Source organism: Aotus nancymaae, unplaced genomic scaffold (genome assembly GCF_030222135.1).
Source record: "Aotus nancymaae isolate 86718 unplaced genomic scaffold, 86718_ANA_hifiasm-v0.15.2.pri h1tg000064l_1, whole genome shotgun sequence".
In the NCBI taxonomy this organism is placed as follows: domain Eukaryota; kingdom Metazoa; phylum Chordata; class Mammalia; order Primates; family Aotidae; genus Aotus; species Aotus nancymaae.
In genome coordinates this window covers 24,382,542-24,405,574 of record NW_026988479.1, presented here as the reverse complement: position 1 = coordinate 24,405,574, position 23,033 = coordinate 24,382,542, and the positions used below count along the sequence as shown (strand labels likewise).

The window sequence follows — 23,033 nt, the reverse complement described above, 5'->3', positions numbered from 1 at the left end:
CAGCCTGGGCAATGGAATGAAATCCTGTCTCTATCAAAAAATTAGCCAGGCTCATAGGCTTGTCTCTAAACAAATACATAAATAGATATTTTTTAAAAAACCCTGCATTTGGCTGGGGAGTGTTCCAACATTGGACTTCCTTGAGGGGGGTCACAGACAGCTGGTCTACTCCACTCTCCACGGCTCCCACTGGCCCTGGGAGAGAAGAGCTTAGCATGATCAGCAAGGAGATTTCAGTAGGAATCGGGCAGGTTTATCTTGAAAAAGACGATTTGCTGCCAACAACTAAACTGACAAAGTGCGTCCTCTGCCTTCACTTGGTGCCTGATTGTTTCCAAAGCCCTTTCACATAAACTGCCTTTGGATTCCCAAGTGCAGCAGGTGGGTGAGTGATTTTGGGGAGTTTGTGACCTCTGCTGGGAGACAGGACACAACAGAATGGAAAGCAAATTGACACCGAGCAACTGATCCATTCTGTTGCTCCCTGTCAATTTGCTTTCAGTCCTATTTACTGTGGGGTAGAAAGCCTCAGCTTGGTGCTATCATGTCTTTGACACCTTTCTAACTCTCACTTACCACCCAGGCTTCAGGTCCAGGGCCTTGCAAGCCACACTGTCAGGTTAAAGGGTAATAACATTGTTTCATTTTTATTGTATTTGTGGTTACCTTTATTTCCTAGTTATGTACAATGTTACAATTTTCTTTTTACAGTAGCTATTTGTATTTGTATTAAAAAGGACTCATCCACCTGTCATGGTGGCTCACGCCTGTAATCCTAGGACTCTGGGAGGCTGTGGTGGGCGGATCACGAGGTCAGGACATCGAGACCATCCTGGACAACATAGTGAAACCCCGTCTCTACTAAAATACAAAAAATTAGCTGAGCGTGGTGGCAGGTGCCTGTAATCCCTTTACTCAGGAGGCTGAGGCAGGAGAATTGTTTGAACCTAGGAGGTGGAGGTTGCAGTGTGCTGAGATTGCACCATTGCACTCCAGCCTTGTGACAGAGCGAGACTCCATCTCAAAAAAAAAAAAAAAAAAGCACTCATCTTACATTTTAAAATATTATAATTGTTTGCAGACAGGAAAAAATAAAATAGGGGGCATCTGAATGAATGATTTTAGGAAGCAGTGTCTGATCCCATTTATCATCAGAACAGCTGGTGCCCCTGGCAAGGAATGTTATTGCTTCTACATGGAGGACCAGGAAGGGAAGGGGATTGTTCCTGGGTCACAGGGCCTGAGCTTGGACCAGGGGAATTGAAGGCCATTTCCACCAAGGCCATTTCCATTTCAAGATGTGGGCTAAGATTACTGCAGCAAAGATAGCATCTCCCCTGGGTTTAGAAACAGGAACTAGATGGGAGGCAGCCCCATGCCTCTGTGGGAGAAACTAATGCAGGGAGGAGGGCTGAAGCACAGCCTCTGACCAGTGAAGGGTGTTTGCCTCCCTCTCCTCTGAGGCCCTTGAATCTGCTCACCCCTGGCTATCAGTGCCTTATTCTGTTCCTTTGTGTCTGGAATAATCATAATGATAATGAATGTAATAAGCATGGTCATTTGTGGAATTGTTTAGTCCTGGATATTAAATGTTTTCATTGTGTAAATCCCTGTGCAACCCTAAGACTCCATGGGAAGGGAATTTTCCAAGGGTACAGAGCTGGGAACTGAGCTGGGGTTCCTAACCCGGGGCCCTCATGTTAACCTCTATGCTGGATGGCTCATGCCCTGACCAGTTTGCTAGACCTTTGGTTTGGGAGCAAGGTCTAATCATTTCACCTGTCTATTCAGCGCAGGGCCTCTTCTATGTCCCGAGGGGAAGTAGGTCTGAGAGCCACACCGTCCTTGACCTGGAGGACCTCAGTCAGGTGGAGTAGAAGGAAAATGCTCCTGGCAAGGTGAATAGGGGCAGTCCCAAGTCGAGGGGTTGGGGGAGAGAGAGAGAGAGGGCACTCAAGAAAGGACAGCCAAGCACACTTAGAGGACAAAAAGTTTCCCCGCCAACCAGGGAAGCTGAGAAGGCTTCTCGGAGGAGGAGTCAGTGCAGCTGGGCTGAGGGGAGGGACAGAGGGGCTGGGAGGGAGGTGCTTCTCCTGGCTCCAGGAGCTCTTCCCTTGAGTCTTGCATACTTAGCACTTGTCCCAACCCCTGCCTCCATCACATGAGGGCCTTACTGAGAAGAGGGGTCTATGGCCGCCCCCCTCCATTCCACTTACCCCACCAAAGGCTCCCTCCAACTCTGGATCCCAAGGTTGAGAGACACCGCTTGGGAGTCCTGGGTTCCATTTCTCACCAGGCCTTTCTCTCTGTGGCTCTGTTTCCCCTTCTGTGAAAGGCGACGTTGAACCAGGTGGCCTCAGTTTTACCTGGTGGCTCTGGGTACCGGCTGCTGACAGCTTGTGGGTGGATGGACTGTTTCTGCCTCTGTGCTCCCCATGTCTTCAGGAAATGTTGCTGGTCTGGGGGGAACCTCTGTCTTCTGTCAGGAGGCTTAGGGAGGCGTGGGCGAGCTGGGCAGGAGAAAATAAACAGTGACTGTCTGGGTTTTCTCTCGGGGCCTGAGCCAGGAGGCCTCCCTGGGCTCCTTCCCTTATATGGCCAGGGTGATCTGGGCTGGGAGCCGGCCGCGGTGCTCCCCCACCCTCCACTGCCACTCAGAGGGCCGGGGGGCCACTGCTGGTCACCCAGGACTCTGCTGTTGAAGAGGCCGGAGCAGGGCTGAAGGTGGAGGGCAGGCCCCAGCATATGTGCCAGGAATTGCCTGGACAACCTGGGCAACTAGGGAGGATTTATGTTGAGATAAGAGATGGGGGAGAGGAACACCCGCAGAAGAGGGGACCTACCCCATTCTGACGTAACCCCCAGCTCATGGTGTGATCCTAACCAAGCCCTTTCCCTCTCTGGGCTTCTGTGTTTCCCTCTGTCCACTGAGGATGTGAAAAATAAGAATTAATTCTCATAGTCATTCTGTGAGTTGGCAGCTTGTGTATCCTCATTTTGCAGAAGGGAAAACTGGCTTGGAGAGGCTAAGTTAATTGACAGCAGCTTTCCAGCTGAAAGGGTGCAAGGCAGGATTTGAACTCGGGGCTGTCTGACATCAAGGTCTGTGTTCTGGATTGGCTGGTTGTCAAGGCTCCCGTTGCAGATGATGGTCACTTCCATGTGCCTTATGGAAAAGGGATTCTGTGAAGCTGCAACCCTGAAAGACCAGAGAGGCCCCAGTGCCCAATGACCCAGCCTGAAGGAGGCTGTTCTATGAAGGAAGGGGAACAGGGCCTGTAAGTATTCACCCTGGTGTTCCTGGCACATCACACAGGGCGCGGCACAGGCTCAGGGTCTCAGAAAGGGGTACTGTGGAATCACCAAGTAAAGAAATGTTGGCAGTCACACCCATCCCCTCACCCCCAGCCACATTCTGAGGATGAAACGAAACAAGGGATGAGAACGCACCGAGATGCCACCTTTAACACAGCATTGTCTGTCCACAAGCTCCTTCTTCCTACGGAAGCATCCCCTGTATCTCATCTCCAGGTCAGTGTCTTCTGAGCTGACCACTCCCCACTCAGCCCAGCCGCAGGACTGAGAGATGAAGAGGATCTGCTCAAGGACAGGGCTCTGAGCTCTGGTTGGAGCCTCAGGCTGGGCCCAAGTCCCAGACAGCAGCAATGGCCATGGGAGAGGCTGTGGGGTGGCGGGGAGCGGGGAGGCGGGGGCGGGCCTGGGAACAGCTCGGAAATGTGCCTCACAAAAGCACTAACATCCTGTGCGCTAGCTCTGGAACCTCCCTCACCCCATCCATCACTGTGGCATCCTCTCGGACCCAGACCCCCTTCCTGAGGCCCACGGTGGGGTGAGGGAGCCAAGGACCGACTGTCAGTGTGTCTGAGAGATCCCAGCTGGCAGTTCTGCAGGCCTGGTTAGTGTCGGAGCCGGACAGTCGGGGGGGAGGAGGCGCCTGCAGCCCTCCTAATCCAATTTGTTTAGACCCAGTCTCTGTGGCTCATTTGCTAGAGAGGGAGGACCGGGTGTGCGCTGTGCCGGGGCGCACGTTTGCACACATGTGTGGGGCATGCAGGGGTGAACAGGTGGACCTTGTTACGTAAGACAGGCCTGGGCCTTGTCCCACATCCCAGTGTCAGCTCCTTTCCTGGAACCCTGCCTCCTCCTCCCTTCTCCTCTGCTCACCTTCAAATCTTCCTGCACTTTTTCCATCCACATGAGAGCTGGTGCCAGAATTCCCCTTTGCAACTGACTATACGTGCAATTGTGAGTGAATGCTTTCACCTCCCCAGGCCTCAGTTTCTCCACTTGTCTTATGGGACTGGCATCTCACCCTATCTGTTCCACCGTGAGCATGAAAGTATCTTTAAACATTGACAAGTATGGGAATAATGTGATGAATGGTAAAAACTGCTCTATTGGCTGGGCGCGGTGGCTCACGCCTGTAATCCCAGCACTTTGGGAGGCCGAGGCGGGTGGATCACGAGGTCAAGAGATCGAGACCATCCTGGTCAACATGGTGAAAGCCCGTCTCTACTAAAAATACAAAAAATTAGCTGGGCACGGTGGCGTGTGCCTGTAATCCCAACTACTCAGGAGGCTGAGGCAGGAGAATTGCCTGAACCCAGGAGGTGGAGGTTGCGGTGAGCCGAGATCGCGCCATTGCACTCCAGCCTGGGTAACAAGAGCGAAACTCTGTCTCAAAAAAAAAAAAACAAACAAAAAACTGCTCTATTTTCTTGAGTTTCACCATGTGCCAAGGGCCGCACCTGGGGATACCAGCCCAACCTCACAAACCCTCTCAAAGCCCTGGGAGCTGGCTCTTTATCACTAGGCTCAGAGAGGCTGATTGACTCCTCCAAGATCACACAGCCCCAGGTCTTCCTGCTTCTGAAGCTTAACCCCGTTTACTCCTTTCTAGGGAAGATGACATTTCTCTCAACTCTGTTATTCGCCAAATCAAGTTGAATAACAGAGGCTTTATGTCCAAATCACATGGGCTTTGCATTGCTATTTTGTAAGGAGATGGGGTAGACTGGATTCTTGGCTCCTGGTTGGATTTCCCTGCTTTGGTTCAATTTCTTTTTACCTACAACCCAGACCCTAACAGCCCCAAATTACCTGCACTGCCACCATTCAGTGGGGGCCTTCCTTTACCAAGGCCCATGCTGCTTCTCATCATCCCGAGGCCTGCTTTCTTGATCATTCTGAGGTTAGCGTGGGGAGTTTATCCTGAGGGACCCAGGTTACTCCAGGAGCCGCCTGCAGATGGGCTGGGGTGGGGAGCGGATGTGGGTACCAGAGGGGTGGAGGTGGGGTGGGCTCAGTTCTGTCTCCAAGCTGCCTGCTGCTGGCCCTCCTCTGGTCCTAGGAGGCTGCTTTTCCTGAGTTCTTGCTTTTCCAACATCGGCATGGCAGGGGTGGCTTTCACCAGCTAGTGCCCTTGCCTGAAAGAAACAAAGATCCCACCTGTCAGAAGGACACCGGCGTGCCCTACAGGTATGGTTGTGGCCTTTGAGGGTCCTGACCAGGCTGCCAGGCTCTGAGGGATGGAGGATGGGCCTGGGCCACTTCTAGGTACTCAGAAGTCTTGGGCTGAACCTACTGAGATCTTCCCTTGGTCCCTGAGCAGTCGTTATTCCTTCTTGGCCTGCCTGGCTTTTTTTTTTTTTTTTTTTTTGGTGAGATGGAGTCTTGCTCTGTCACCCAGGCTGAGTGCAGTGGCCTCGGCTCACTGCAACGTCTGCCTCCTGAGTTCAAGCAATTCTCCTGCCTCAGCCTCCTGAATAGATGGGATTACATGCCCGGCTAATGTTTGTATTTTTAGTAGAGATGGGGTTCGCCATGTTGGTCAGACTGGTCTTGATCTTCTGACTTAGTGATCTGCCTGCCTCAGCCTCCCAAAGTGCTGGGATTACAGGCGTGAGCCACCACGCCCGGCCCTGCCTGGCTTTTAAGGGAGAGCTTCTGAGAAACTCCAAGCTCCAAGAGTAGGAGAAGCCACCTTCCCTTCTCAGCACACCTAGGCCCCTTAACAAAAGAACTGTCCTGAAAGGAATTTCCCAGAGGCCCCTCTGACCAATGCCCCCACTTCAGCCTCACACACGAGAAAGGAGCCATGTAGGGCTAAATAAAAACCTGAGGTTAACATGATGACCAAGACCAAAGGGACAGGCTCGTGGCTGTCTTTGACCCCTTCCATGTACACAAAGCTTCCAGCCTGCAAAACGCTCCCTCCCATAACTCAAGGCACGCTCACTGATAGCACCAGAGGTAGGAAAAATTCTTCCCCTTTCTGAAGTTCCAGGAGCCTGTGGGATTTGCCCAGGGTCACCTGGGGAACAGCGTGAGAGGCAGACTTGAACCCAGGCTCTTCATGCTCAATCCAGCTTTCTCCTGGGCGTGGGCAGTGGCTGTCTGGATGACCACAAGTCAAAGCTATCATTGCCACGGCCATTGCAAAAGCCCCTGTGCCTTTTCCTGGCCTTGCTCATTTCCAAGAAACATGAGGGTCTGGGAATGGGCCACATCTAGGAGCCAGATGGCACCTCAGTGGGGAAAGGGCTGAGGCAGGGGGCTCCAGGCAAACCCGTGCTCACACTCGGCTCTTTCTGCAGGGACCTCTTCGCCCACAGTTCCCCTTCCTCAGCTTGTTCACGCCTGTGTACTTGTTATAGCCCTGGCTCTCCTTGGGCTCCAGGGCCTTAGGGTTTCCACCATATTCTGGAAAGAAAAGACACAGGCCTTGCGGTCATGCAGACCCACGTTTGAATCTTGCCTCTAGCACTTCCTAGCCGTGTGATCTAAAGCAGGTGTCTTCACCTCTCTGAGCCTGTTTCCAACCTCACAGGCTTGTTTGTGAAGGTCAAATGAGGCAGATGTCAAGTGCGAGCATATTTCCAGGCACATCATAAGCCCACGATAAATGGCTGCCATTTCTATTATTAGCATGGGGCTGGGCCGCAGTGAAGCCCAGCCTTGAGAGGAAGAGCAGAAGCCGGGAGAGAGCAAAGGTCGGAAGAGGCATCTGGGGAAGCTGTGGGAGCCCCTGCGTGGCCCTTTCCATGTCCCCTTTGTCACACAGCTTCCCCGGGCCTCTGTTCCCAGAGTGCCCTCCAGCCCCCTTGACACCCCAGCTGAGTTCACCAGCCTCACACGCTCCCCACTTCCTCCCCAGGGAGGGTTGCTCCGGGGAGTTTTGAGCAAGCCCTGGGAACGAAGTTTGAAGCTGAAACAAGAGCATTGCAGGGAAAAGGGAAGAGAGGGAGCAAAAAAAAGACCTGCCCAGCCTAGAATCCCAAGCCTTGCCTTGAGCGCTCACGCTGTGGGGCACGTGGGGAATAGACACCAAGATCCCTGTAAATCTGTCACTCGACCCTTTAGTGAGGGCAGAAACTGAGAAAAGAGTGACGAAGGTAAGAACCATCACCTGTCCGGCTGACTGTGCACCAGGCATGTTGGGACACACTGTAATCATAATGATAGCTAACATGTCATTGGGTGCTTCTGATGCACCCCACACTTGCCAAGTGCTTTATTTTACACTTGCCAAGGCTTTTCTCATCTGATCCTCAAAGTAACTAATGAGTTAGGTACCATTAAATTTCTTTTTTCTCACTCTCCAGGATCTTGCTTTCCAAGTCAACAACTGTTGCCTAGACTCGAGTGCAGTGGCACAATCAGCTCACTGTAATCTTGAGCTCCTGGCTCAAGTGATCCTCCCACCTCAGCCTCCTGAGTAGCTGGGACCACAAGCACATGCCACCATGCCTGACTAATTTTTTATTTTTTAATTTTTTGTAGAGATGGAGTCTTGCTATGTTGCCCAGGCTAGTATTGAACTCCTGGCTTCAGGTGATCCTCCTGCCTTGTCCTCCCAAAGCACTGGTATTACAAGTGTGAGCCACTGTGCCTGGCTGAATTAGGTGCCATTCTTTCCATTTTTCTTTTCTTTACTCAGAGATCCTTGTTTTGAATAATTAGGTACATTCTTACTTCTGCTTTACTGAGGCTCCAGAGGTCACAGCACTCCCTCTTGATTACACAGCTAGTAAGGATTGGCTCCAGGCAGCCCCACATGCATTCTCACAGCTCCCTTGTAAGACCAGCTACTCATCATATCATTTTTACAGAGTGATGACCGGAGTCAATATCTCTTGGCAATATTTAGGTGTGTGTTAGTCTTTGTGGAGAGGGGTTTGTGAACAGAGAAAGCATTGCCAGTATAAGTGAATACCATCTGAGCCCTGAAAAGCCATTTGTTGCAGGAAGCAAGGGGGCTTCTCCTTTTGGTGGTGTTCTGCCTCTTGCCTGTGGTATTTCTTCCCTCTGTGCTGTTTGTTAAAAGAAATTCACATCATGTTAAAGGTCTTGGTTCTTGGCTGGTTGCAGTGGCTCCCACCTGTAATCCCAACACTTTGGGAGGCTGAGGCAAGTGGATCACCTGAGGTCAGGAGTTCAAGACCAGCCTGGGCAATATGGTGAAACCCCATCTCTACTAAAAGTACAAAAATTAGCTGGGCGTGGTAGCGCGTGCCTGTAATACCAGCTACTTGAGAGGCTGAGGCAGGAGAATTGCTTGAACCTGGGAGACAGAAGTTGCGGCAAGCCAAGATCGCCCTACTGCACAACAGCCTGTGTGACAAAATGAGATTGTCTTAAAAAAATAAAAAAAGGCATTATTCCCTCTTTGTCCTGTAAACTTTGCAAAACCCGGGGATCTCCAGGGTTCCAGGGGCTTTGTTGGGACTGGGCAATGCTTTCTAGATAATACAAATGTTGGTTTCTTCTGGAATGTGTTGGGTGGGAGGAGGAGCAGGCTAGGTACTAGGTTTTCTGTAGATATGCTGTGTAATTGCAGACAAGGGTCTTCCCCTCTCTGGGCCTCAAGGGCCCGCATCTACATGGTGTGGTGGGGACAGGACTGGACTCTGGAGTGTCCAGAGTCCTTCTAGATCAGACATGGAGGGGTAGTCTGACCCCACCCATTCCCCAGTGTGAGTGTGGGTGTGAATGCAGGTGAATGGTCTGCATAGATCTCCATGGAGTGAGAGAGAAATTGGTGCATGAAGGGATGAGGATGGAGCTCCCTCACTGCCTGCCACTCCCTTGCCCTCATCCTACCCTTCATTGCTCAGCCCTAAGTAGGCCCCAGTGACCTGGACCAAGTGGATTTTCTGGACTCGAAGTCTTGGAACATTAGTGCTGGAGGCACCCTAGTCTTTCACCCATTGTTCAGATGAGGAAACAGAGGCATGCAGAGGGGAAGCAAGGAACTCAAAGTGATGCAGCCAGTCACAGGTCCAGCTGGGACTCCGGCAAATGTCCTGACTTCTGCTCACTGGGGATCTTGATCGGCCAGATACTAAACAAAGGGGCCACCGGAGGAAGGTGGGAGAGAGTCTTTAAGTTCCTTTTGCTTTGAAGATGGAATAATCATGACTTCCTTCTCCAAATAGCTTTTGGGCCTTCCTAGAACCAGATGGCGGATGTTTGGAATTTATGTTGTAAATAGTGTTTAAGAAGGGGTGGGGGTGCAGCTGTGTTACTTTCTTTCACCACCAGAAATGAGATCTGAGGAAGAGACGTGGGGGAGGGAAGCTGACTGTGAAAAGATTTTAGGAGAAGGAAGAAGTGAGGGGGAAGGAAGAGAGCAGCAATTTGAGGTGGGAGCACAGGGGGAGAAAAGGGAAGAGAGATGGATGGATGAGACTGAGAACAAGACAGAGAGGAAGAGAAAGGGAAGGGAGACAGTGATGGGAGGAGAAGGAGGAGGAGAAAAGATGGGAAGGGGCTCCCAGGGTGCAGGCGCAGAGATGCCCCATCTTGAATTCAGGAGCAAACCCTTGAGTTTTCTAAAAATAGCTCAGTCTTTCCCCCAGCGGGGCTGGCAGCAGGGACCAAGAGAGGCACGCTTGCCCTTTTATGGTAAGAAAAAGTCCAGATCCTCAGAGGGGGAGCTGGGCTGGAGCCTGTAGTTCTGGATGAAGTCCAGCCCCAGGGTCTGGGGTGGGACAGGGCAGAATTGGGGGAAGACTTGGTGTGATTTCCTGGCCTGGGTGGCCCTACCCTTGGGGAAGATAGGGCTGAGGTAGGTGTCAGCAGAGGCCTCCCAGGAAAGCACTAAGGTCCTGGTAGATCCTTAGTATTATGGCAGAAGGGCTCCTAGAGACATCTGGTCCACGCTGTGTGGCTTTTTTTTTCAAGACAGACTCTCACTCTGTCCTACAGGCTGGAGTGCTGTGGCGGGGTCTTGGCTCACTGCAACCTCTGCCTCCCAGGTTCAAGCGATTCTCCTGTCTCAGCCTCCTGAGTAGCTGGGACTACAGGTGCCCACCACCATGCCCGGCTAAGTTTTGTATTTTTAGTAGAGACAGAGTTTCATCATATCTGTCAGGCTGGTCTTGAACTTCTGATGTCAGATGATCCACCCACCTTGACCTCCCAAAGTGCTAGGGTTACAGGCATGAGCCATCGTGCCCAGCTATCTGTTTTATAGAAGAAGAAACTGAGTCCCAGCCAGGGGAAGAGATTGTAGCTCCCTGTGTGGGGGTTTAATCTACCAAGCCAAATCGATGCCGGGGTCCACACGAGGACAGCTTATATGCCTGTTATTCTGGAAAGCAGTGTGGTGAGTGGCAAGAGCACTGGCCTGGGAGTCAGGAAATCCAAGGCCTATTCCTAGTTTGCTGTGTGACCTTGAGCCAACCGTGGACCCTCTCTGGTCTCAGCTTCCTTCACTGGGGTGATCTTAAGGGTTTTCTTAGCTTTTTCTCTCTCTGGGAATTTCACAGCTATAAAGCAAAGCTTGGGCATAGAAAATGCTGCTATGAGGCGAAGGGGAATTCGTGAGCTGCTATTTTCTTTCTGTGTCTGGCTTACTTCCTGCACTGAGCCGGGTGGGTAAAATCTAGGATGGACTGAGACCGATGGAGAGGAGTCCCTGCAGGAGACAGGAGGCAGATCATGGCTGGAATCCACTGCCCAGCTGGTTGGGTCTAGCCTCTCACTGGACACACCGAGGCCTGGGGAGGCTGCATGTGCAAGGTCATGTTGAAGGTTATATGAAGAGTTGAGGCAGAGCCAGGAATAGAACCAAAGGTTTCCCTTCCCACCTTGGGCTCTTTCCTCTGCAGGAGGCCAACAGCATTGGGGACCATCTCCGGCCACTGAAAGGGACCTCCTGGACAGAGCAGTCAGAACTCAAAATAGGCTGCCATCCTCTAACTACCTCTTGGAGACAGTTGCATCCTGCCAGGGCACCTGCCTCTCCTCTGTCCCCTGCCCTTGGCTGTGAAAAGCGTACCGTATTCTCTCTCTTTGGCTAGAAGGCAGAGAGGAAGCAAAGGATGTGGTCACTGGCAGCACGATTTTGGGAGCGTCGCTCCCTGACATTGAGCCTCAGTTTCTGCATCTATAACATGAGGAGATAGGCCCTGATGCTATTTAAGGTCCCTCAGCTCTGAAAGGACTATGATGCAATGGGTATGGGATTCAACACCAGGAATATTTATGAAGCATCTACCAGGGGCGCCAGAGGGAATGAGATGGATATTGTAAGACTGAGCTCTGCAGTCCATGTGAGGTGGGGGCACATTGCCTGAGATTCTTGGAAGCCTCATTCCCAAGATCCTTCTGTCTTTATTCTAGACACCCCTGGGCTAACTCTCTGACCCTAGCTTGAACCCAGGTCCTGGCAGCTCTGGTCTTGAGTGTCTAGGGAGGCATGCTGGCCCAGGCAATGTAGTTGCCCACTGCTCCAGGACCCTCACAGGCCTGGCCATGCCCTTGACTTCTCCATCCTCTCCCACACTGCTGTCCACCGCCCCAAGCCCTGTCTGGCGGGCCTCCTAATCTACCCTACACCCTCCATCTCTCCATGCTCTTTCTGTGACTCAGCCCAAGAGGATGCTTGCTTTCCTTTCCCAGCCTCCTATGACCACCCGCCCCCACCCCCCACAACTAACTACTGAGGGAAGGGATGGAACAGAAGAGAAATGGGAAAAAAAATAAAGCATTGTGATTCTAAATTTGAAGCTTTCCTGTGACCCTCCTGGAATTTCCATGCAGACTCTGTAGAGCGTGTGAACAGGGCTCCCAGGGACCCTGGCCCCCTTTGTCTCATTCCTGCTGGGCGGAAGGCCATCAGCTGGATGTTCCCTGGGGACCTCCATCTCACAACCAGGATCCAAGTCTCTTTGGTCAGGCCTAGTGTCCCCTGGGAAGGCAGGAGGCAGCGGCAGAAAGGAAGGGGGAGGTAGGAGGTGGGAGGTCCAAGAGGCCCCTGTGCAATGTGAAGGCAGAACTGATGTCATGTCTGGCTGGGACTCTGACATCCAGGCTGCAGGAAGGCTCCACTCATGATTGTCTCAAAGCAGCTAGAACTGGCAAGTGAGATCCAAGGCTGGTGGTAGGAAAGGCCATTATGCCCAACCTCTTCTGATGTTTGGCTTCTCTCTATGGTGTCCCTACTAAGCTTACATACCTCTGGTGATGAGGAGCTCACTACAGATGTTCCTTAACTTATGATGGCACTAAATCCTGATAAATTCATTGTAAATGGAAAATATTGTAAGTTGAATGTGGTTTTTTTCTTCTGTTTATTTTTTGAGACAGAGGCTGGGGTGCAGTGGTGCCATCTCAGTTCACTGCAACCTCTGCCTCCCAGGTTCAAGTGATTTTCATGTCTCAGCCTCCTGAACAGCTGGGATTATAGGCACCCACCACCACACCCGGCCAATTTTTGTATTTTTTTAGTAGAGATGGATTTTTGCCATGTTGGTCAGGCTAGTCTCGAACTGCTGACCTCAAACTCCTGAACTCCTCAATTCCTGTTCTGCTTGCCTTGGCCTCCCAAAGTGCTGGGATTACAGGTGTGAGCCACCGCGAGTTGGTCTGAAGCTCTGGAGAGGTCTGAAGATGATGACTGCAGCCCGCGGGCTTCCTACCCCTCCTAGTCCCACCTGAGCTCTCCTCTCTCCATTGCCTGACATCTGAGAGTTGCCCATTATCCAAATTCCTAGGTCTCTGCCCTGAACTGGGGTTCTTGGTTGATGGTGTTTTAGGGAGGGGGAATAATAGGCTAAAGAAAGGGACTCCCTCCCAGGGACAGAGAGATACCAAGGAGGACTTTTCCCAAGCTCTGAGGCTTTGGTTTCTGTTGTCAAAGCCACCACACAATCTAGACCTTCCCTGTTTTGCCGACTTCCAGCCTCGCTGAACTTCAGACCAGCTCTTGGTTCCAGCCAACTGGGCTTCTCTGCTGTTGTCCAAAAATGCCTCTGCAGTCCTGCCTCCATAGCTTTGTACATAGAGCTGTCCACCTGGAATGCCGTCTTCTCTGTCTATCCAGGGTGCGCCCCCAGCTCCACAGAGGTCCTGGTGTCTACTGTCACACATGGAATGACCTCAACTGTCCCCTTTGTCCCAAACCATGGAACCTCACAGCCTGACGCCCCAGAGGAGCGAGGCATTTACCCAGGTGTGCTGGCGGCAGAGCCAGGGCCTGGTTCTAGCCGGCCTCTTTCTCCTTCTCCCTGTCTTGCTCAGCTCATCTGGGCAGATGCTCTTAGACTCGTCGGGGTTGTTGGATCACATGCCTGGTGGCTGGCATGCTCTGGGCAGGCTGACTGGGCACCTCTGAGCCTGGCAGCCCAGCCAGGGGTTGTGTCATAGCCTCTGTGGATGACATCCCTAGGCCAGCAGGCAGCCTCCCTTTAGACACTTCACCCCTATCGCTGCTTCCCTGGAGGGGGAGGAGAAGGACAGTATGTGGCAGCAGTTTGGAACTTTCGTGTTTTTTTTTGAGATGGAGTTGCACTCTGTCACCCAGGCTGGAGTGCAGTGGCACGATCTTGGCTCACCGCAACCTCCACCTCCTGGGTTCAAGCAATTCTCCTGCCTCAGGCTCCCGAGTAGCTGAGACTACAGGCGTGTGCCACCATGCCTGGCTAATTTTTTGCATTTTTAGAAGAGACAGGGTTTCACCATGCTGACCAGGCTGGTCTCGAACTCCTGAGCTCAGGCAATTTGCCCACCTTGGCCTCCCAAAGTGCTAGGATTACAGGATTACAGGTGTGAGCCACTGTGCCTGGCCCAGAGGAAGAGTCTTTAAGGAGGGGGCTTAGGCTTGTGGCTGGCTGGGGGTTCTTGGGGAGGAGCCATGGTGGGTTGGCTTTCTCCAGTCTGGGCCTAACTGACTGCCCTTTTCTCAAACCTCAGGTGGGCTGTGCAGGGCATGGGGCAGCCCAAGACTGACGAGACCCCCAAGGTTACTCAGCCCACCCTACAGAGTGCTTCTGGGTGAGAAGGACTGTTTTGCCAGGGTCTGCATTTTTGAGCCTGAGCAGGGGTAGGGGAGTTGAAGAGTCTGTCTCTTCCCTTATTGAAATCATGCCTAATCTGGAAGGGGGCTTCGGACTTCCAATGGCCTCCTCCCCCAAATGCCAAAGGCCCTACTAGGCAGGTCAGAACCAGAGCTAGTTCTGCTTCACAGATCCACTGTGGGTGGTCCTAGAGTACAGCAGTTAAACACATGATTTTAGAACTAGTCAGAACTGGGTTTGAGTCCCAGCTTGGCCTCATACAGGCTGTGTGACTTTGGGCAAATGACTAAACCTCTCTGCGCCTTTGTGTGCCCAGCGGGATAATGGTATTTGCCTCAGAGTGCTGGGTAAAGGGCCAGGTACTTGAAAGGGCTTGATATATGGCAAGTGTTATTTTGAAGGAATAAGGGCAGTTTATCCCCCAAAGTCCAAAGAGTTGCTACCCCGAAGAGCATCTCTTTGCACTGTGAAGACGCTGCCTTTAGTAATCATATTTTGGCAGTTATTATTATTATTAAAATTTAATTTAAAAACTTATAGTAGTGACAGAGTCTCCTTATGGTGACCTTCAGGCTGGTCTTGAAATACTGGGCTCAAGAGATCCTTCTGCCTTGGCCTCCCAAAGTGCTCAGATTACAAATATGAGCCACTGTGCCTGGCCTTAGCAGCTAATTTTTATTGAGTACTTAATATGTGTCAGTCACTGTTCCAAGGACTTCATGAGTTTTAACTCATTTAATGAGTTAATCCAGACAACTCAATAGATCAATGAGACAGGTGCTTTTATCACCTCTATATTACAGATGAGGTCACTGAGGCATACAGCATCTATGTAAGTCACCCAAAGTCCTATTGCTGCTATAATGCAGATCTAGGACTCAAACCCGGCTGCCTGGCTCACATCTGGCACCTTTAGCTGCCAGCCTACTACATCTGAGCCCCGCTCCAGCCCTGCTCCAGACCCGCCTGGTCCCCTCATCACTTGGGCACAGGGATCCACTCCATATCTGAAAGCACCCTGGCTTCGGAGTCAGCCTCAGTTTCCTCATCTGAACAAAAGGGGGCCTGAAGGAGTCAACCTCTGTGGGCCATGAGAGTGGGTAATTCACACTGTGCATTAAGGCATATTTCAAACTGGAGTAAAGGTTTCTGGTGGTGAAGTGTTGCTGCCAACAGCCTCTTTTGCAAGTGGGCAGGGGGCTGGCCGGGGCTCTCGCAATGTGTGGTGAAGCCCCGTGGGGCCTGTCTAGACAAGCTGTTAGCAGGCGGCAGCCACCTTGGGCTCTTTCCCCCAAATTCCTGCAACTCACCCTCCCAGGCGACCTCCGATTGGATCCTGGCCACTGCATACTGCTGAGCTGGGGGAGGACCACATAGGCAGTGCCCATTCCCATCCCAGGGCCTTTGGACGTGTCCTGATTACGGTATTCTGCAACTTGTGCATGGAGGGCAAAGTTCTAGACACCCTAGTGGACAGGAGTATAGCAGCCTATAGAAGACAAACCTATGTTTTTATTTCCATGTATTCCTTACATTTTTTACTATACAAACTTGATACATGCAAAATAAAGTGTGCAACCCACATGCTTCAAGAAATCTGATGACTTCAAGTGTGGTCAAGGGGAGGGGGACGCTCACATACCGCTGATGGGAGCATAACCTGGTTCAGCCACTTTGGAAAGCAATCTTGTGCTCTCCTGTCAAGCTGACAGGCCTGCATCCCAGGACCCAGAACCCCTTCTTGGTATAAGCTCCAGAGAGGCTCTGGCTTATTGGTAGCAGGAGATGTGGAGAAAAACGGTCATCACAACAATTGCAAACAACCTTTGTCACGGTTCTTTGAACCACCCCATGGCACTGAACCCCCCGGGACAGTTTAGTTGGAAAACTGCGGAAGAGGCCATGCCCAGGCACAGCTCAGCAACGAGGACCTCAGAGATCACCTCCCTGAACCCCTCAGGCTCACCCAGGAATCAGACACAGCCACTTGAGTCAGTGATGATGTGTGGTATGGGGCCTGGATCTTTCTATTCCTCGAGGATAAGTGTTGGCTGGGAATGGTAACTCATGCCTGTAATCCTAGCACTTTCAGAGGCTGAGGCTGGAGGATTGCTTGAGCCCAGGAGTTTGAGACCAGCCTAGACAACAGGACGAAACCCCATCTCTATAAAAAATACAAAAAATTAGCCAGGCATGGTGGCACACACCTGTAATCCCAGCTGCTTGGGAGGCTGAGGTGGAAGGATCACTTGAGCCTGGGAGGTGGAGTTTGCAGTGAGCTGAGAAGCGTCACTGCACTCTAGCCTGGGCAACAGAGTGAAACCTCATCTCAAAACAAAACAAAAAAAAGGATAGGTGTCAGTATCACTTTCCCCCAGAACTGGCCAGGCTGGGAAGGGGCTGATTTTGCCCAAAGGGCTGTGGTGTGGCTCCGAGTGACCGATGCGGGGCACCAACAGGGTTGAAGGGAGAGGAGTGGCCTCAGAGCTCGAAGACGGGCTCAGGCTCCGGCAGGGCCTCCTTCCTGGCCTCCGTCTCCTCTGCGAGGTGGGATTCTTCATCACCGCCCTCAGAGGTGTCAGGGTGGGCAGCCCAAGGGTGTGCGCTCTGCAGATGCGTAGACTGGGTTGAAATCCCCTTTGCCACTTTTTAGTTGTGTGACGTCGTGTGAGCTGCAGTGGTTTCCTTCTCTAGAAAGTGAGAGTGATGGAATGACGCTGATTCCTGCCTCACAGGAATTCCCAGGACGGTGAAATGATAATGCAAGCTGTTCAGCACAGAATCTGACTCCTGGGAAGTCTACCACACATATTCTGCCCCGTTCCATGAGGTCCGTTGGAGGGTCCTCAGGAAGTTTTGAGGTAGCTAAAAGGCAGGGCAGGAGGTGGGAGACTTCTAGGGGAGCTAGCAGCCCCAGGGGCAGCTGGCACACACAACTTAACAACTCATGAGCTGTGTGACCTCAGGCAAGCCACCCGACCTTTCTTTGCCTCAGGTACCTCATCTGTGGAATGAGGATAATAATTGCCCCTTCCTCACTGGCTCTTGTGAGGATTAAATGAATGAGTTCATGTGAAGATCTTAGGTAATGCCTGGACCTCATGAGAACTCCACAAATGATGTAACCTAATTCTCCTGATTTGTACCACCTTATGGAATCCCTGGCTGGGCAGAGAGGCAGGTTCTGTTCCAGCTCTGCCGTCAGCTCGCTAAATAACCTAAGGCGGTGCTTTCTCTCTGTGGCTTCCATTGCCTCGGCTGTCTGTGAGAGTCCTAAGCTGCCCTATAGCCTGGCATTCCCCAAACTTCCATGTGCATGGGAATTCATGGGGATCTTGTAATGCAGATTCCTAGGCCCCACCTGGGGTCCCCTTTCAGCAGGTGAGTCCGTAGTGGTTCAGATACATTGCCCCCACAATGCCCTAGAAAGGCAGTAAAGGAGACCTCAGATAGTCCTTCAGGCATCTCAAGCAGGTCACTTTCCTGTGTCCTGCAGCCTCTGACTTCCGATTCCTCCTGCCTCTTTCCAGAGCCTGTTGTCTACAGCAACTCTGGGCATTCCCTGGCTGGGTCTCCTTCCCACTTCACCCCCAACATAGCTCAGGGCATCTTGCCCGCAGGAGGTGTGGTCTCTGACTTCGATGTAACATCGACCCCATTCATCCTACTTTATCTGCCTACATCCCTCATCCTCATGACAGCCCTGCAAGCTCAGAACTGTGCCCATTTTACAGAGGAGGAAGCTGAGGCTCAAACAGCAAGCAGCTTGCCCAGGGTTACTTGTCCAGTAAGTAAACAAGCCCAGAATTGGACCCAGGCAGTTGAATTCAGAGCCTCCTTCTGAACCATGATAGCCTTGGGCCTTGTGTGACAAGAAGCGGGAAGGTGAGGGCACCAGACAGAGGCCAGTGCTAGAGGACTGTGTTCTGTTCTGGGCTCCGGATGTGGCCAGAGCATGTTTAGAGGAACCCGACTCCACGTTGTCTGTACGTCTTCAATTTCCAATCCTAAGTCTCTGCCTCTACCCAGCCCTGTGTCCCATCACAAGCCTCCTGCCTTCCTCTGAGCCCCTGCCCACCGCTTCATCCCCCTGAAGCTCTCTGCTATCTTTTCCATCCCTTTCCTACTTCCATGTCCCGTACTCCTGTGTGGCTGAATCCAGAGATCAGCCTTCTCCCCACCAGAGGCTGGTTGCAGCCAAGCTCATCTGGAGGCCTCGGGGCACCGCCTGGCCAAGCCTGTAGTCACAGAACCTTCAGCTACCCTCCCTCATTCAGGCTCAGCCCCCAAAACCTCCCACAGGGCTTCATCTGCTTGGACTCCAAGCTTGTGGTCAAAGGGCAGACTCGGCTCAGGGACCTCCTGGGAGAACTTCCCAACACTGGCTGTCCCTCAGGCACAAACAACTCAGAAGCCACATCTGCAGAGGGACTATTTTGTCCAATGGCCTTGCTATACAGACAGGGAAACTGTGGCCCAGAGAGGGGAGAGGCCAGCTCCAGGCCACACAGCCAGGCACTGAGAGCAGAGCTGGGGCCGGAGCCTAAGCGCATAGGTCTCCTCTTGCCAGCATCCCTTCCCACTGCTCCGCATGCAGTCAGCACCCCAGCTTCCCAGGATCTCGCCTGCCTGCCAGAGCCGGAGCTTACATTGCTTTGTCCCCAGCTTTGTTTCTTGAAACCGTTATTTGAAAACCGTTTTCCTAGCCAGGAGCCCCAAGCTCTTGGAACTGCAAAATCAAAACCCCATACAATACAGAAGAAGCACTGCCTATGTAGAAGCCAGGGAGACTGCCCCAGACCCAGGCACAGTGGTGAAGCTTGGGCTGATAGGACGTTAACTCTGTCCGCTCCCTCTGCCCCTTCTTCCTCTCATTACCTATAGCAACAAAGAATCCTAGAAGCCACCAGGACCACAGAATTAGAGGCAATCAGCTAGATGGATGCTTAGAGATCAGCCCCTGTACAGATGGGGAAACTGAGACCCAGAGAATCTGTGTCCAGAAAGGCACAGAGCCACTTAGCAAGAGAGCAAGACCCCCAGATGCAGCATCCCCCTGGGGAAATGTCCCAGCAGCCCCCATCCACGGATCCCAGGCCTGCCGCTGGTGCTTACCTTTCCTGGGTTCTGGTCCAGGTGTGGCTCCTTGGGGCCTGGAGATGGGAGCCAGCCTGTGTGGGGAGTGGTTGAGGGTGTCACTGCTTCTCAACTAATTTGACCCAGACTCTGGTGCCCCTCACTGCCACGGGGGCATTTTTAAGCAGCTGGCACTCAGCCCCCCCACCCTTAGTCCCTTGCCCGCGGCTCCCTGGCCACAGAGGCCACTCTGCCTTTTACCTTATATGAGCTAGAGAGGCAAGCCCCGTGTTGGGGCGAGGCGGGTGCTGAGCCCTCCCAGGGCCCCCCATTGGCCCAGGCACCCCCCACGTGACTACCTCGCCTTGACCTGCCCCCGGTGCTGAATGTTGCTTTTACCCCCTAAGGAAGGAGTGGTTGACAATTTTCATATTTCTTCTAAATTTGGAGATTTCAGACAATGCTGGGAGGCTTGGCTCCAGCCGCCAGAGGCCCATGTGGAAGTCATTAAGCCCAAGAAGGGGGGCAGGGGGAGAGAGGGAGGCAGGGAGAGGAGGAGAAGGAGGAGGAGGAGGAGGAGGAGGAGGAGGAAGGGGGTGGGAGGCAGAGTTCTGAGGGTTGCCAGTTGTCAGCCTGGGAACAAGAGCAAACTCCCTGGGAGAAAGCTGTGTGAGAATTTCCTTCCTCCCCCCCAGCCCCTGCATCCCGGGGCTGCAGTGGGAGTTTTGAGGCTTTCTGGGAACCTCCTGTGGGGGAGACACCAGCCATGGCTCCTGGAATCTGGGTGATGGGAATGGGAGGGGACAGGAGAACATGGGGAAGGAGAGCCCGGACCCTGGGAAGACACCCCTATCCTCACGCAGCAAACGAGACCTGGGCCTGCCAGGGAAGATCCTGACCCAGCCACCTGGCAGGTTCACCACAGGGCAGGGGCTTGAATCTGGAACACCCTTAAGGGAGCTCTCTTTTCCCCATCATTGCAGTCCTGAGAAATGCCTGTCTCTTGCCATAGGCCCTCTTTCTCCGTTGGCTCTGCTGTCGTGGCCTCCTACAGATTCTTTCGAGTTTTTCATGCCTCAGGGCTTTTGCACTTGCATTTCTCCTGCCAAAAATGCCTTCTTCCCAGAGCTTCTCATGGCTGCTCCCTCCCCCATTCCTGCCCCCATCTCAGAAGCCCCTCTGGAAGAGCCATTTCCTGGCCCCCTCGGTATTCCGTCGCACCCTCTGCTGGCTTCCCTCTCAGGACTCGCCACGTGTGTGCCTATCTTCCACATCTACGATTCTAGTTTCCTGCTGGCTGGCTCTCTCATGAGAGTGTGGCTTTGCCGGGCAGCCTCTGTGTCCCCAGGCTTCCTACAGTATCTGTGAAAAAGGTCAGAAAAGACAAATGGAGCCATTACGTGAACCAGGCCTTAGCTGCCAGCCTGGGAGTGTCGTGCTGAGGCCCAGGGAGGGCTTCGCCCAGGGGCCAGCGGGGCCGCCACCAGTCCTGCCCTCTGTTGCTCACAGCTTCCCTTCTGCCTCCAGGCCTGCTGGACCCCAGCTGTCTCTGTTCACAACCTCATTCACTGTTCCTCAGACCCCAGTCTGGGTGGGCCTGCCACCCCGTCTGTCCTCCTTCCAGGCCACAGGCTGTGGTCTGCCTATCACCAACCCCGGGCAGCACATGGGCTCATGACATCCTGAGTGGGGCCAGTTAAGGGCCCGAGGGGGTGGAGTGCTGAATCAGACACTACCCCTGACCTTCAGAGGCTCCCAGTTCAACAAGAGGATTAAAAATGCCACATCCTGGGGCCGGGAACGGTGGCTCACGCCTATAATCTCAGCACTTTGGGAGGCCAAGGCGGGTGGATCACAAGGTCAAGAGATCGAGACCATCCTGGTCAACATGGTGAAACCCGTCTGTACTAAAAAGTACAAAAATTAGCTGGGCATGGTGGTGCGTGCCTGTAGTCCCAGCTATTCAGGAGGCTGAGGCAGGAGAATTGCTTGAACCCAGGAGGCGGAGGTTGCAGTGAGCCGAGATCGCGCCATTGCACTCCAGCCTGGATAAAAAGAGCGAACTCCGTCTCAAAAAAAAAAAAAAAAAAGCCACATCCTTACCCCTCCACCCTCCCTCACTCCTTCCGAGCAAAGATTTCTTGGTGTTGAGAAGCCGGTGGGCTTCTTCCTGCCTTGTCAATTCCTGGCTGTGAGGTCTGGGCAGGTTATTTAACTGCCACTCCCAGCCTCCCTTTCCCCTGGTTCCTCCCTTTCCTGCTGGGTAAAATGGCGAGAATCACACGTGCCTTCAGCATCGCCATGAGGGCTGGGCGAGGGGCCCTGTGCAGTCTTGGGGAAGGCATGAGCAGGACTGGAGTCAGGCTTGGGCTCAGCCCTGCCCCTCTGCTCCCCACTGTGGGGCTGGGGAAAGGCTTCTGCGAACTGACTTCCATGAAGATCACTGTCTCCTCTGTAGCATGGAGTGAAGAATGGCGGGGACAGTGGTTGTGAAGGTTTAGCCCCAAGCCTGCTTCGGAGTGAGTGCTTGATCCACGTAGGATATGACTCACAGTTGCGGTGCAAGAGCCTGACATGGAAGTTTTGCTGATAATATCATTCCTTTCTTTTCCAAACCAAGAAGATGGATTCCATTCGCATGCATGCTCTGGGGTGCAGGTCAGAGATGGTGGGACAGGGAAGGCTGTGACCCCACTCCCCACCCCTGCACAATGGCCCAGTCTAACACTCCAAAGCACCTCTGGCAGATTCCAGAGGGAAGATAAAGCCGGCCCAACAGAAACATTGTGTTTATGTAAAGTCCACTCTGAAGGTTGTGAAATGTAAGTTATGCTTCTGTTAGTGCTGCTACTGCATAAACAGTAGAGAGTTCGTCTTCAAGAACAAAGACAAAAACTAGCAGCGAGAGCTGTGGAGAGACCCCCACCATTTCAATGCCCGAGAATTCTGCACCTGGCCGAGTGCTCTGGTTGGCTACACCCGTGAGTCCACAGGCAGAAAGCCCATTGCGAGAGGTTGAGACAAGGAACTGAAGCGGCCTGGAGGCAGGTCCTTGAGCATCAGGAGGGAGGTGTTCTGGCACCAAACTATCTGAAAAGGTGAAGTCAATGGCAGCCGTTTGTGACTCAGTGTCCATAAATCTGTCTCAAATATTTGGAAGCAGTTTTTATTTCCTGCCCATACTATCTCTTGGGAGTTATGAACACTTTACATTATGAACCGCTCACTGTGTGAAGTGGCTTTTCTTTCCAGACTGGGAGAGTCAGCCTTGAAATCGCTCCATTCCCAGAGAAAACAGGTTTACAGACTGCAGCTTGGTATGTGTGAGTAAGGCTTCTTGGGAGGTGAAGGGAGGTTCCCGTTAGGAGCTGGCTATGAGAGTGAGTTGCATTGGGGAGTCCTGTGTTTTCAGAGGGTATGTTTAGTCAGAGGGAGGGGGCCCCCATCCATGAGAGTTAGGGAACTGGAGAATAGAGGACTCATGGGCCCTGGGAGAGCTCGCTCTACTTCTCTACAGAGTGACTCAGGAAGACCTTGAATCGGTACAGTTGGAACCTTTAGGAAGATGGAATCTAGACCCACACAGGAAATACTTTTGCGAGCTAACAGGCTGTCTTGGTAAAGTGCTGAGAT

The 23,033-nt window shown here is 52.6% G+C and overlaps 1 long non-coding RNA gene across 2 annotated transcripts; it reads right to left on the bottom strand.

The window, feature by feature from the left end:
• Positions 1-1,038: 1,038 nt before the first annotated feature.
• Positions 1,039-19,627, bottom strand: LOC105718136 (uncharacterized). Of its 2 annotated transcripts, XR_010338788.1 has the most exons (4): positions 19,440-19,627; positions 5,122-5,447; positions 2,294-2,510; positions 1,039-1,890 (listed from the first exon to the last, which is right to left on the bottom strand). It is a non-coding gene; the product is annotated as an uncharacterized LOC105718136 (long non-coding RNA). The 2 variants fall into 2 exon arrangements; XR_010338787.1 differs by lacking the exon at positions 1,039-1,890 and having other exon boundaries at positions 1,940-2,510.
• Positions 19,628-23,033: the final 3,406 nt, after the last annotated feature.